The sequence below is a fragment of the Cololabis saira genome, chromosome 21, assembly GCF_033807715.1.
Source record: "Cololabis saira isolate AMF1-May2022 chromosome 21, fColSai1.1, whole genome shotgun sequence".
NCBI lineage: Eukaryota > Metazoa > Chordata > Actinopteri > Beloniformes > Belonidae > Cololabis > Cololabis saira.
Window position 1 is genome coordinate 11851940 of NC_084607.1, and position 14980 is coordinate 11866919.

The window sequence follows — 14980 nt, forward strand, 5'->3', positions numbered from 1 at the left end:
AATGCCTCCACTCGCTTGACACTGTTTATCATGGTGCATTGACATTTATTACGAATATGAGAGCTCTCACTCACCATTGTACCGTGTATGCCCGGGTGGGTTGGTCGGCCTTGTCCACTCGCAGGCTCAACCACTGGTACATTTTAATCTGTAAGGCTATTCTTGGTCTGATTCCAATATATTTACAGTCATACATTGACCGTAAAGAATCAGGAGGCTACCATCTACGCTCTCAGGAAGGTCTGCTACTATCTGTCCCTAGAGTGCATACCGAGCTGGAGAAAGAAGGGAAAGAAGGCCTTCAGGTATGCTGCGCCTTCCTCCTGGAACCAGCTGCAAAACACCTTGAATCTCAGAGAGCTGGTCTCACTTAATGCTTTTAAATCGCTCCTGACAGATCTTGAGATGTCCAATTCTGCCTGCAGATGCTATGAGTAATGTCAACAGTGTTTTGTTTTGTTATGTGTCGTGTCATATGTCGGAATCATGTTACTGTGTTGCTGCCTGTCTTGGCCAGGACCCTCTTGTAAAAGAGATTTTTAATCTCAATGAGTTTTGTTTCCTAGTGAAATAAAGGTTAAATAAAATAAAACATTTCAGAGTCTTTGCTTCTAAAGAGATGAGGACAACCGATGTGGCAGACGATGCTTCAGCGTGGTTGCAGGTCATTAATGAGATTTGCTGCTCGCAGAATCCCATCAGTGTGTTTTTGGAAGCTGTTTTAGTGCGACTGATCCGGCTGACTTTTTCTATTTGGCAGCGTGATTACATCTTCATTCAGGACTCAATCAGTGCTCTTAGAAGACTCGCCTGGCTAAACAGTCATTTTTCAGCTTCTCTGTTAATACTTGGTCTTATTTGGAATGTGCTATGGTTGCAAGAGCAAACTGCATTAGATGCGAGTGATATGAGAGGAGTCCATCAATCCATTTTCCTCTGCTTATCAGAGGTCAGGTCACGGGGGCCGTAGCCTCAACTTATATCTCCCTAGCCACTTCATCCAGCTCATCTAGGGGTATCTTAAGGCGTTCCCAGGCCAGCCAGGAGACATAGTCCTATAGTTCCAGGCAGAGCCGTCTGGGAGATTTGCGAGGCCCTGTGCGAAATGGCCGGGGGGGGCCCTCGCAAAATTTTTGGGTTTTTCGGGTCGGATCAGGTGTCGGATCAGCAAAATACTGGATACCTTCCCCTGCCTCATCATCATTTGGCTTGCCCCGACGCGGGGCCCCACGGCTGCTTGAGACCCGGTCGGATCGGTGATTTTTGTAACAAATTTATCAAACGTGCCTTTCAGAGAGGCATTAAACTCTTCCATTTTCTTTTGTTTTTTTCTTTTTTCATCCCCTGATGGAAATTTCCTGAATCTGTCTCGTTCTCTCGACATTGTGTGACAGTTTGTTCCAACTCCACCCGTCTGGATCAGACTAGCTTGTGTCGGCGCTTGGTCTGATCAGTTGTATTGAACAACAGAAACGCATTGCACATATATTTATTGATATGCACAGACCAGTACACATTTAGGTCTGTAATGGAACGTGACTGTTGATATTTATAAGGGAAAAAACGAAAAAAAAGAAATTGGCCCATAGCGCGAGGCCCCTTGGGGCGTGAGGCCCCGTGCGGTCGCACAGTTCGCACACCCCTTGCGGCGGCCCTGGTTCCAGGCCATGAGAGGAATAAGACAAACTTATGTGCTGCATGACAAGAAAAAACAAAGGAAGTTGTGTTTAACTTGGCTGCAGTCCATCTTTTTCTTGCACAGGTTGTGGGGTTTATAGTAAAGATGGGCAGATAGCAGGCATGGCACTCCAGCGACAGCAGTGATGTATAATCACAGCTGAGGAGCTTGTCATCAGGAGAAACAGTCCGTAGGAGGGTGGTGGAAAAATACTCCTATAAACAGCTGCACGTGCACGTGAGATGACCTGGGATAAAACCGTATGTGTCTGAGTTGAGCGTGTTAATATTTGGTATTCCAGGGATTTTCAGATGATTCAGGGTGCACAGCGGACTCCAGTCACACAGAGGTTGAGCCACACAGAGGGGGCTGTGGTAAAAAGATGTGGATTTGTGGTTTGTCTCGTAATCATGGTCCTTAAACTTTATAGAGTACACCGAAGGAATGAATGCCTTAGAGGTGAATTGTGTTTTTTCTATTTTTCATAGAGGAGGATATCTGAACTTTCCTCGGGGATAAAACACTGGAAGCTGTGTACATATCAAAAACATTGAGGAAACAATTAAAGGAAACAAATGTCTTGTCCAAATGAATTTTTTCCTTGTTTTTTCATAGGTTTCTCATTGCAGCCCTGAAATTCTTAACCCTTTGTTGTGATTTAAAAGTTTAGGAAGGAAATGTTGTTTCAAAAAAGTTTCAAATGTACGGTGGCCGAGACCCGCCATTGCTGAAAATAAAAGTAACGCTGCAAACAGAAACAAACGCCAATGCAAAAAAAAGAAACGCTGCAAACAAAAAGAAACGCCGCTGCAAATAAAAGAAACGCTGCAAATATAAAGAAACCCCACTGCAAATAAGATAACGACGCAAATAAAAAAGCCACAACGGAAGTGAATTACCGGGGACTATTTTTGCAGATACACCGGTGTTGCACATTAAAAATGACACGTAGCGACGTTGAACACTAACCTTTTCACTTATTTTCTCGTTCGTTGTTCTTCTTATTCCTCGTTCTTCTTATTTCTTCCTTTTCACTTACGTCCTCTTCGTCTTCCTCTTCTCCTCTCACGTAAAAAACACCGGTGCATCAGCAAAAATAGTCCCCGGTAATTCACTTCCGTTGTGGCTTTTTTTATTTGCGTTGTTTTTTTTTATTTGCAGCGGCGTTTTTTTAATATTTGCAGCGTTTCATTTATTTGTAGCGGCGTTTGTTTTTATTTGCAGCATTTATTTTATTTGCAAAGCGTTTCTTTTATTTGCAGCGCTGTTTCTTTTTATTTGCAGCGTTTCTTTAATTTTCAGTAATGGCGGGTCTCGGCCACCGTACAAATGGGCTGGTCAATACATCCTGCACTATTTTGACTTGTATCTTTCTCATGCTGTTTCTGAATGACCTCATCCGTGTGAAACACAGAAAATCAGTGCATAAATCGCATTTGACCTTAAACAAAGCAATTGACCCCTTCTGTAAAGCATAACAGGTCATCTGTCACTGTCTGCAGCGCTCCTCTGGCCAGGTGGAGCGCTGGAGATTTAGTGCACCCGTGGCACGCGGTGCATGTGGTAAAGATTGAGAAGAGATTCATTCAAAACAGGAACATTTCTACCTTCTTCTTAAAGCCACCAACTTTGCAGATACAGAAAACAGGGGAAAATCCTAAAGGTAATCATTCACCTGTCAGTGTATGTGTTTACGCAGCAGGGGGATTCAGTGAGTCGTGCATCTGTATTCACTTGCCGGGCTGCTGAGTTAATGAATCTCCAGAGAGCTGGAGGGTCAGTGCTGATCTCCTGGCAGCTTCTGCTCACTGGACCTGATTCTTCTTCTGCATGAAGTTGCAGCAGGTACCAGGATTACTGTGATGCCAGGGTGTTGCTTGAAAGCTTCACTGACTGCAATGAGCAACGAAAGAAAATGCTGAAGCCTCGCTAAGGCCATCAGTTTGGTCATGAAACCTTGAGCGGGAAGTTACATTTGGTCCTTTAGGCGAAGTGTGTCCAATGACAAGGTCGTAGTCTGGTCAGAGAGTTCCATTAAGAAGGTCACGCAGATGTCGAGCTGCTTGTCTGCTTCTGGTCACAAGGCTTATTGATCTAAGAAGTCGGCAAAATCCATTCAAGCGAGTTTGTGGCTGCTCAGGCTGAGGTCTTATCTCATGGTGATGTGTCCCTCCATCCCCAGCACAGAGCTTTCATGATGTAATCCCATTAACCCCTTAGGTCGTTCATACGCCGCTCAGCATGAGGTCAGTCAGTTCATGCATTTGTGTAACATTTCAACCAATTTATGACCTCTGTATCCTTTTTATAAGAGGAAAAAACCTACTATCAAATAACGTGATGCGTTAATTGACCTGAAACACAAATCTTCATGATTTCAAAATGTTACAATCATCCAAAACTATATAAAAAGTCCTGATATTGTAGTGGGAGGACATAAAGTAAATAAATGAGAGAAATAAGCTCTTCACATAAGTGTCAGGAACTTTATTCTTTCTCCGTGCCTTATTTCTTTGTCAGTCTCTTTCCTCCGGAGGGCGGTTGTAGCTGGGTTATTACAACTCTGGCATCACATAAATGTCAAGTTTTGCACGTGCAGGGATGCATGAAAGGGCATGTTTTTATACTTGATCATTTTTAATGGGAGATGCAACATATAATCTTTTTTTGGCTCTTCAAAAAGTAACAATCACGTTCAAAAAATGTTATTCAAATCGGAAAAATCCGTGATTTTATGGATAATGTGAAGAAAATATGTATTAAAATACTTAATGGTTCAGAAAGCATGAATGAAAAGTGTTTTTGTGCTTTTTCTTTTCTTGTAAACTTTATTACATTTATTAACACTCTTCTGTGTGTCAGACCTGTAATATATTCCGAGAAAAGTTGGGGTAATAAACCTTTAAATGAACATTTTACAATGCTGACATTCCTCCACACACACGCTCGAGACGGATCGAGAGCCAGTACCTTCTTTATCCTCAGCTATATATTTTTAAAATGGCTTTGCATTCTTTCTTTGAATAATCCACAAACATCCCTGGAAGGGATGTCGTCTCAAAGACTGCGTAGGTTGCTCCTTAAATCTTTTTCTGCATTAATACAGCCATCACAGAAATGTAAATGACTTTTGCCAGGAGCACTGATATAACCCCATGATAGCACAGAGCCTGGCTTTTTGATGTTTTGCAAATAATAGTCTGGACATCCCAATTTGTACAGGTACATTATGTCTATTCTGCAAAAAGAATGAATAAATACAAGAAAAAAAAAAACATTTCACCTTATTTTCTCACATATTTGATGAGAATGTGAACATCCTCTGCCCATTTTTGCTCCCCAAACTCTCCGACCCAGTTTAAAACTGTAAATGACAATAGCAAATGTTCTTCTTTTGTCTGCTTACCTGAGTTTTGCCAAGGTTTGACTAGAATTTACAATTTAAAAAAGTTACATCTTGCAAGATATGCCCGGTATCATTATGTTGACAGCTCCCAGATGCAACCTATGTGATGAAAACGGTAAAAGTCAGCACGAAAGCCTTGAAAGGAGATGGATTCGGTCTCAGAAACAGTCTGTGAGGCACAGCAGCTGAACTGGCACTTTTCAAATTGAGGTAGTTTGATTCTGTCCAAGTAAGCGTGCAGCTGCCCAGCTGATTATGCTCGCTGCCATTCTCCAGTGAAACCATGAAAAACAGCCCCATAGATTGGCTTCCCAAACTCTGTAAGAGGTTTGCCACATGACATAATTACTAAACTCCACAGTACATTGTTTTGAAATGTATACTAAAGCATGCAGTAAATTGTCCAAAGATCTGAAAGTCTAATAGAAAAGTCTAATAGAAATGTGATGAAAGCATAAGTGGCGTTTGTTTTTTCTTTATGGAGTGTTTGCCCCAGTTTGGTTGTGTGTCAAACCTTACCTAAAAAAATATGGTAACTTAAATAAAGAGGAAAGAACATTTTAAGCTGATAAAACATTCCTGTCAACTCATCACACACTCTTCTATCTTTACTTTTACATTATGGGGATTATGGGGAAAATCATAGAAATTAACTAGAAGCAACATTTCTTCCTGGTTTAATTATGACTTAAATGTGCCGTTTGGTACTTTTCCGTGTTTCTGGAATCATCTGCGATGTTTTGCCTATGAATGATCATCTTACTAATGACCAATAAATGTAATGTATGTCATGGCAGACACTGTTCACAGAATTCTCTCTCTTATATGGTTGATGGAAGCAAATGATCTCGTAAGATGATGATTAGTGACAAGTATTAAACCAATCAGGCACATATACAGATGCAAACTGAGCTAATGCTAACTGACTTTGAAGTTTTAGTGAAACCTGCATCTCCATTTAGTAGACCAGTCTGGAAGTGTTGGAGGAAAAAAGATACAAATAAAAAAGTCATGAACTTGTTTTGTTTCGAGTTACAAGACCAGACGCTCCAGTGGACCTGGTGGGTTAGTCAGACTCCGAGACAAGCACAACTTTATAAAGCTTTTCTTTCCTAATCCTGACGGACTTTTGCTCTGTTTCATGTGCAGCCTCCCATGAGACTCGGGGAGGACAAATAGAGAGTCCTTGTTTCACCTTTTATTCGCATAAATACAGGAAGTAGTTTACTAACAACTAAACAGGGAAAGTTAATTAGGGACAAAGTCAGACTGTTCTTCAGGCTTGTAGCCTCAGAGAGCTTTAACGTTTCCGTAGCAACTTAAATTCTGTTTTTGGGCGATTCAGGATGTTTTTTTGTTTTTTTATCTGTCTTACCTATCGGCACACATTTTTCCCTTTTCGCTGGTCTATATATGTGCTTAAGGTTTTGAATGCCTGTGTTTCCATTTAGCTGCACAGATCCTTCTGTGTTGAAATATGAAAATGTTTCATGAAGCTCCTCAGGCTGATACGGAAAAGCTCTCCGGTTCTGCAGCCTGTCAGATTTGATCTCCCCTTTTATAGGACACTGGCCCTGATGGTGCTGTAAGGCATGTTAGGAATGCCAGGAAACTTGTATTAATACAGTATCGAATCGCCACATTAGCATCTGTTTGGGTAGAGCCTAATTATTTTCCTTGCAGACTTGCAGCTATTGCTGTTTATTTTCTCTCATCCATCAAAGTACATCAATCAACATACGTCTAAAAAAAAAAAACACCAATTAGTCAAGGTTCATCTGTTGTAGGAAGCATGTCAGTGGACACACACTGTTTTTTCTTTTTCTTTTTTTGCAACATTGTTAAGTCATCTATCATCTGTGAATCATACATCAGTCAATCTGCATTTAGACTTTTAACATGAAGAAAATGTATGCATTTTAAAGTAGTATGATGGCATTCCGATGGAAGAAACCAGTTTGGACAAGTGTAAAAGTGCCTTTCTGTTAACGACGGGGCATTTGAGGGCTGAGGCTATTACAAAAGCATTTACATCCCCATTTTTATAAATTGCTGCTAGGAGTCTGAGAATCTCTTTTCATCGTCATATCTTAAAATAGCAAAAACTGATTGCTGGAACAAAGTGTTTCTCACCGTGACTTGGGAAAAAAAAGAGATCATTGTGATCAGTTTCATCAAACTTGAAATTAAAAAAATATAAAGTTTTGGGAAAAGTGTTCACTTTGTTGTAAGTTGGAAAGGAATTTGGTGAACACAAGTTTACTATTTAACATATAATAATGTACCTTGTTTGTATAATCGGTACTTCAGGTCATATTGGCATTATTGATCAGTAGCACATCGCGGGTCAAATCTTGTGCGCTGAAGGTTCATGTCGTGTGATTTTTGAACTCACCCTGTGTGATATCCTTGTGCTTCATTGATTTTCACACATTTTGTGCTGTGACTTTTTTTTTTTTTACATTTTAAAGTTTAAAAAAATCCTGTCTCTGTGTGTTACCATTTTCACAATCCTTGGAAAAGGAGCAACCCTCAAGCGGGCATACGATGCGGGGAAAATGCCAGTATTTGTCTGCTTGAATCTTTTGGCCAAGTGATTGTTGCAATCAACAACAAATGCATTGAAAACATGCAAGGAAGATGCGTTTGGTTTTGCAGAAATCCAAACATAGTTAAATAACCTTGTGAGTGTAGCTAGATGTTTCTGTGACCCATCTGTGAGAACAAAATTAGCCTTTTTTTTTTGTCTAGGATAGGTCATTTTACTCCAGTTTCCAACAGTTACCAAGGAATAATCCAGCAGATATCTTACATGAGTACAGTCAGTCTTCTTATCTGCGCCTCCATTAAGTGAAGTGCAGCTCCAGACAGAAATAAACGATTAGTTGAACTGGCAGTACTATTACCAGATATGAGCAGTGTCTCTTTTTTGGTCTGAAATCCCTTTGGCCTTTTGGGGATAGACTGCTGTGCACAGACGGAGCGCGCTCCTTTTAATCTTAGAGAATCTTGCGGTTATCAGACTCCCATCCAGACCAGTGATTTTAACCCAGAGCCTCGTCAGCCACGCTGCCCCAGAGCTTCCGCTACAAACCGCCACACACCGTCTGAGATATTGGATTTGTTCGGCTTATTCTGTGTTTTACGACTGCAATCTGATTGCACATTTAGTTGATTTAATTTGGTGAGCTTGTGACCAGACTCTGTAGGGGTGTTGACAGACTATTAGGTCTTGGCGAGGGGGAATCGCGCAGATGTGTCTGAGTGTGTGCGTGCATGTAAGCTGAGAGACTCCTCTTCTTCATATTACATGGAGATACAGCCGCTTTGATAAATTTGGTTGCTTTGACCCAGACTTTGTGCACTCATGGGACTCTGCTCTGCTTTGGAGATGCGATAAGAGGACCTCTCAAATACAACTAATGAGCTCTAACAACCTGACTGATGACGCTTAGGCATTAAGCAAACCAATGAATCTGATCTATCTTCCGTCTCCAGCCTTCTGTGAAACAGGGTAAATGATGCTAATTAAGCTGGAAGCATGCCAGTGTTGAAACATGAGGAAAATGTTTCTATATGACTCAACTATGCCTTTGTAACAGACATTTTCCACAACGAGACAACACAGTCTCAAATGTGATAATCGTACATATACCTTTTCTAACCACAAACCCATATAAACTGATGTTTCTGGGTTATAAAAGACAATGTTGGCTTCTAAACCTGACGAAAATGTAAAAAAAGATTAATGCATGACGCTCAGAAGAGACTTGAATAGCTGTTATGTGAAATTAACGAATAAAAAAAAGGTCTAATGCTGTCAATAAATTGTGGTCAGGTAACTGTTCCACTGCCACCATGGCTACTTCCAAATGGGACAATCATTACTACTTGATCTAGTTGGTTTTTATGCAGGATCTAAAAGATCTGATGTTCAGAAATGTCTCGGCCCTCTTTTTCTAGAACAATCCTTTGTTTGAAATTGATATATAAAATACATTAAACACTATTGTAATAATTACATTGTAATAAATATCTGTAATTCACTTCTCTTATTTTCTTTTAGCGCTGGTTCTGGTTCTGGAAGCATTTTTCCACCTTGAGCCAGTTTTGTTTGCTAATGTGGATGGATTTATAAAACCTGAGCAGGATTGTGGCAAAATAGGAGCTAGAAGCATTTCCATTTTATTTCCATATTTTCATTTTAATAGAGTTCCCCTCATATTTAACAATACAAGACTCGGTTGTGGAGTTACAGCTTGAGACAGAAAAGTTTATAGAAAAGTTTTCCATTAATAACATTAAAGGGACATGCCAACATTTTGGGTGTTTCTTTAAATTGTACATTGACCCAACTAAACGCACCTCAGTTTTATTTATAAAGCACTTTAAGTAAAACACAGTTGGCCAAAGTGCTGCACACCAACATAATTAAAACCAATCAATAGGAGAATAAGAAAGAAACTGAAAAAAATTACAAATAGGAACAATAAAACTCAACGTGTCAAAACTGGGTTAAAAACACCGAAGATTAAAAAGAAAAAGTCTGACTAAAACAGGAGTGGGCCTGTGTGGAATACCCTATAAGAGTGGATCGGCCACCACCGATTCGTTGTCTCCGAGTGCGTTAAAATCGCACCTCTGTACATCAGATAACCTGTTGTCTGACGTAGTTTAGGTTGCAGCATTTAAAGAGTCGTGAAATGGCAGCGTTGTGCAAAGTCAGTGGGATGGGTCCCATCAGAGCGGTTTAAAGGAGGCCCAGAAGCGTTTGTGGGCTCTGCTTTGGTAAGGACACTCTTCAAGTCTGGACTGTGGCTCGGCTGCGTCAGTTTACAGAAAGCAGATTGAGTTGGCAGGATGTGACACGTGAGGATTTTTAAAATAAAAACTACTCAGACTCGTACATCAACATCGTTAAACCCATGGAGATATACGACTCAGGTGGTTTCACGGAGATTTGAACCTTATGAGGAGAGGGTTATTTTTGAAAAACACATTTTATTCAACGAAACACATCTTTTTCATGTGTAATAACCCAAGGGACATGGTGTGGCGAGGTTATCACAGGATTCTCAGGTGATTTCAAAGCCTTTGGATAAACGTGTAATTCCATGAATCCGGCGCTTTGACAATGAAGCAGAACCTGGACAGCGGCGCTTCTGCTCCACAGGGATTATAGGGTTGACAGAAAATAAGCACTTCCTGAAATGTTTATCTATCCTTTAATTTGAAAGGAGAAATTAAACTCCATATGAGGGAATTAAAATAATTTCACAGGAAATCAATGACAGTCCTAATATGTCAATAGTTTCAAAAAATGATAATAGTAATGGAGATACAATCTGATGCAACAATAAGTAAACATATACAGTAAATGATTTAAAATAATTAAAGTATTTTAGAATTGTAAAAGTCTGGGGTAGTTAGTGATCTTATCAATGACAGGAGAGGAGCCCCTCACACTTGATCACATGTGATCAGTGAAGCATTTGATCAGTTTTTTTCAGGTTGTTTTTCTTTACTTTTTATTGTCATATTAAGTCACCACCACAGGCAACTATATGTAGATTTGCACAGAAAGTGGAAAAGTCCACACAAATAGGTCTTAAAATGCTTTCCAAAAGCTGTTGTGATGATTTGGAGGAAGATTAATATGTCAATAAAAGATGCTGTTAATTGATGATGTGGAGTTTGCAGTGATCAGTCACTGAAAATAGTTAGGAATGAGCAGTTCAGATTTGGGTCAACCGATTTAATAGCATGCCGTATTGCATTAATGAAGAAAAACAGTCTTTTGCTTTTTTTATCTTCTTTTATTTTCTTTTATAAACGGAGACAGTTCTTCATTTTTACACATTTAGGCATCAAAAGCGGCGCAGCAGCACCGGCATACGACACAGCGCTGTCACACGTTTGCGTGCCTTGCTGGGATATGTGGATGTTAAATAACCATATTCATATACTAACCCTCTCCAACAGTGACTCACTGGAGATCTCAAGAGGTACTGAGAGTGCACGGGCCACAAATGGCTGCCAGACTGCTCGAGGTGGAAAATAATTCACTGGTTTTATGGCCCAGTCAGCCATAATCTATTTGTCCAGATGAAGACACAAGCTCAGTTCCCAGGCCGCAGGCAGAAAACACATCCATCCATTGACATTTACTCCTCGATACATTTACTCCTTGTGCACTGTGAAGGAAAGAAAATAAGCTGTTTCCAACTCTTCCCATTTTTCTTGTATGTTGGTGTTTGTTTAGATGACACTCCGGGTTGTTTATTGCTGGAAAGCACCTCTATTAAACATCACAGCGTAGATGATTAAATGCTGAGCACAACAAAGAAACTGAATGAGGTTCAATAAACACAAATGCACTGGTGTCTGCTTTTGGTCAGTTTTATCAGAATGATGTGACCTTGAAAGCTTAAAGTGTTAGTGGATGTATCCTTCTTTTACACACCGCTCAGCGTTTTTAATGCTAATGCAGAACAGAAAAGTGCTACCGGTGCAGCCAAGAAGCTTCGTTGGCAAAGAAGGTCAGAAAATGAAAGATACTGATTTGGTTCAGCAACAATTCTGTTTTCATGACAGGTAGTTTCTGGTATGTTACACTTCAGTAACAGTGTCGCAGATAATTCATGTTAAAGAAATACGCTAGAGTTAAAAAAAAAAATTAGGCCTATTACTACAATGTAAGGAGTGAGAACTTTCATTAGAGATCAAAAAGACGTGAATCAATTACGTTTTTCACTGGTTTTACAAACATTTGCCCTCCAGCGCCAACACAGTACTGCTGGAAGAGCAAAATATAAACTGCAAAGGATGAGATAAGTCTGACTTTTTCCTAAATATGCCAAATTCAGGTGAGAACAAATGATGTATACTTTATAACATTTTAAATGTAATAATTGGTTTCTGGGACAGATCTGCTGATGATCTTGTGGTGTCACTAACTGTTTTCTGTCTGAAATGACAGCTTCAACAAATCATATTACATGATTTTGTCGTCCCAGAAGATAGATTATGTCCTCGTAATGGCTAATCTTTGACTTTTTTCACTCCAGCACATACAGTGGACAGTCACCAGCTGTTGGTGGAGATGACACGGTCAAACACGAAGTTCTCACAGCATCCAACCACATCAAATGTTGGACTGCATGAAGAAGAGCTTTTATAGATGTGAAGGCCAAGTGGAAAAACAAAGTTAAGAGGAAGATGTAGTTTGTTTTAAAAATGGTAATACCTCAAATCTTTGCTCCATAATGGGTGAAGAAGGCAGCAGTAAAGGAAAATACACTCCTCCTGAGTGACTGCCGCACTCTCATTAGAGCAATCTTCTGAAACGGCTTTATACTGTATGTCATTAAAATACAAAGTTTCTATCCAAAAACCCGCCTCAAAGATGAAATCCATACTTAACTTGTCTCTAGTCTGAACCAGCTGGGGCGTGGGCAAGACCTTCAAGATCGCCTCAGACATCACCTGACATCACCGACAAGTTAAAGGAAAAATCAGCCTGCACACACTTTCTACCTTTTTTAAATTTTATTTCCATGCCATGACTGTTCAGCAATGAAAAGCCAGTGCAAGTAAACACAGATTTCACACATATCGACATTTATTCTTTCACCATTTGCACAAAAAGGACATGTATGAACTGTTTACACCTGAACGCAGTCAGCTTCCAATAATTCTGTACAAAACGACTACGGAGAGCAAATGAGGAGGAACCTGCTGACTTGGGCCTTTTTGATGAATACATTCAGACGGAAACACTTTGTATCAATATATATTAATATGATATGGCTATGGTCACATGTCATTAAGATGCAGGTATTGGAAATAAAATTAGTACTCTCTAACACTTTTTTTTTATGTATTTCTTTTTTTTGACCACGGATGGTGCAGCACAGGTGCGGGCCTCAGATCCCACCTCAATTACTGGATGTCTACCTCTACAACCCTTACAAGATGTGAATGGAAAATAGCTTCGGTCTGTGATTTTTTAATTTTTTATTTTACCTACTCAACTGCAGCTACAGGCTGAAGCACAGAGCTATTACCTGACAGAAATGTCACCGTTGTGCCTTAATTTGCTCTGAGGTTCAGCAGGGACCAGATGCATAAACGAAACATGCACACAAAAACTCCATGTAAACCTTTTGCACACATCATTGATGAGAATGTGCACACCTTTAGCAAAAAAGGCATCTGATTTTCTGCAGAAATGCTTCAGGTGATATTGTCATTATTATTATGTTAACTTTCTTTAGTGTTGTTAACATTTGATTAATTGTGGTACCTACAGATAAATGCAATGGTTTTGCATGGGGATGTCTGGTGTCAGAATACATTTCTAAAGCTTTAATAAGAGAGCAAGTACTGATATAGAAGTTGTTCTGATGAACCGGAATCAGATGATAGTAGTCTCATGCTCGGCTTTAAGCTTCCGAAGGCTTGTTTATAACAGTCAATTAGCTCCATCTGCACATTTATGTCCTCGTCCTGATTATTTCCATGCAAGGCTTTGTGATCCTTTTGTGGACTATGCAGTCCAAACAGGAGTTGACCATCCTCTTCCCACGAGTCTGATACTTCCGGCTGAGGCGCTTCTTTGTCTCTTATTAAAACTGCAACCATTTTTATTATTTTTATTTATTTATTTATAAGCAGGCTTGTATGCTTTGGTTAAATCCAACCTTACTTTTTTTTCGTCATTCATCAATTTATTATGTGTTTTGTCATTATGTGGAGCCATTCATGGATAAAAATGGTAGTAGGAATTGCCTTCTTGCGCTCCTGCACAGCTTTCTGAACCTTGTGAAAAAGCACGTGCCCATTTGCACCCACGCAGTTTTATTCATGAAATTACCCAGAGCTTGATGCATCTGGCCCCAGGACTCTGAGAAATCTCGGCCTCATAATAAAACACAGAGCTCTTTCTTTCCCTAAGCCTTATATAGACATGACATCTGGGAAAGTCCTGTGGCATTATACTCTACGTCTTTGAGTGGGACTGATTTTGAAAAGACCGCCGACTTATATGCTCCTTATAAAGCCAGTTGTACTGTTTTACATCAACCTCTCGCCCTTAGGCTGATGATGGCAATTTATCATACTTAAACTGTAACACATCCACAACTCTGGAATACTGAAATGCACTCATACCCTGAAAAATGCATCTGTACACATACGTCCACCACCTAATATATATATATATATATATATATATATATATATATATATATATGTGTATAGGACAATATTTACGCATTATAAATTAACACTGTGCAAAAAGTCATACATACTAAGTCAAGTTCCGGTAATTCTTTCAGGAAGTCAAAGATTGATTAATGCTCTGCGTGCGGCTTCCCTTCTTTTATTCAGAAGCAAATGTACCGCTGACTTTGTTTCTCATTTAAATGCTCCCTAGAGATGTTTTGTTCTACTGCAAATTTTTGTTCAGTGTCCACAGTCACTGCAAACGCGTCATAGGGCTGTGGACTATACACTGTCAACAGAGTGTGTGTGTGGGGGGGGTGGCACTAATAATTTGCTTTTAGTCTGATAATCTGATTTTATGATAACTTTAAGGCGATGCTGATGAGATGGCTTGATACAGCGCACGTTCACACAGCTTCTGATTACAGCGACACTGTAACACTGCAGAAGCGTCCTTGTTCCAGAGGCGCTGTGTCGGCCAGTGCACGCGTGGCGTCAGCGGCCACGTCTGTTGTGTGTTTTTTCTCCGGCCTCTCAGCCGTGGTTACACAGGCCGGGTTCGGGTTAGTCACACAACATTCTTGATAGCGACGGGGAAAAGGAAAAAAAAAGCGACACAGAAGTTCAACCGTTACCCTTGAAAACACACTTGGCACATTTTACATTTACAA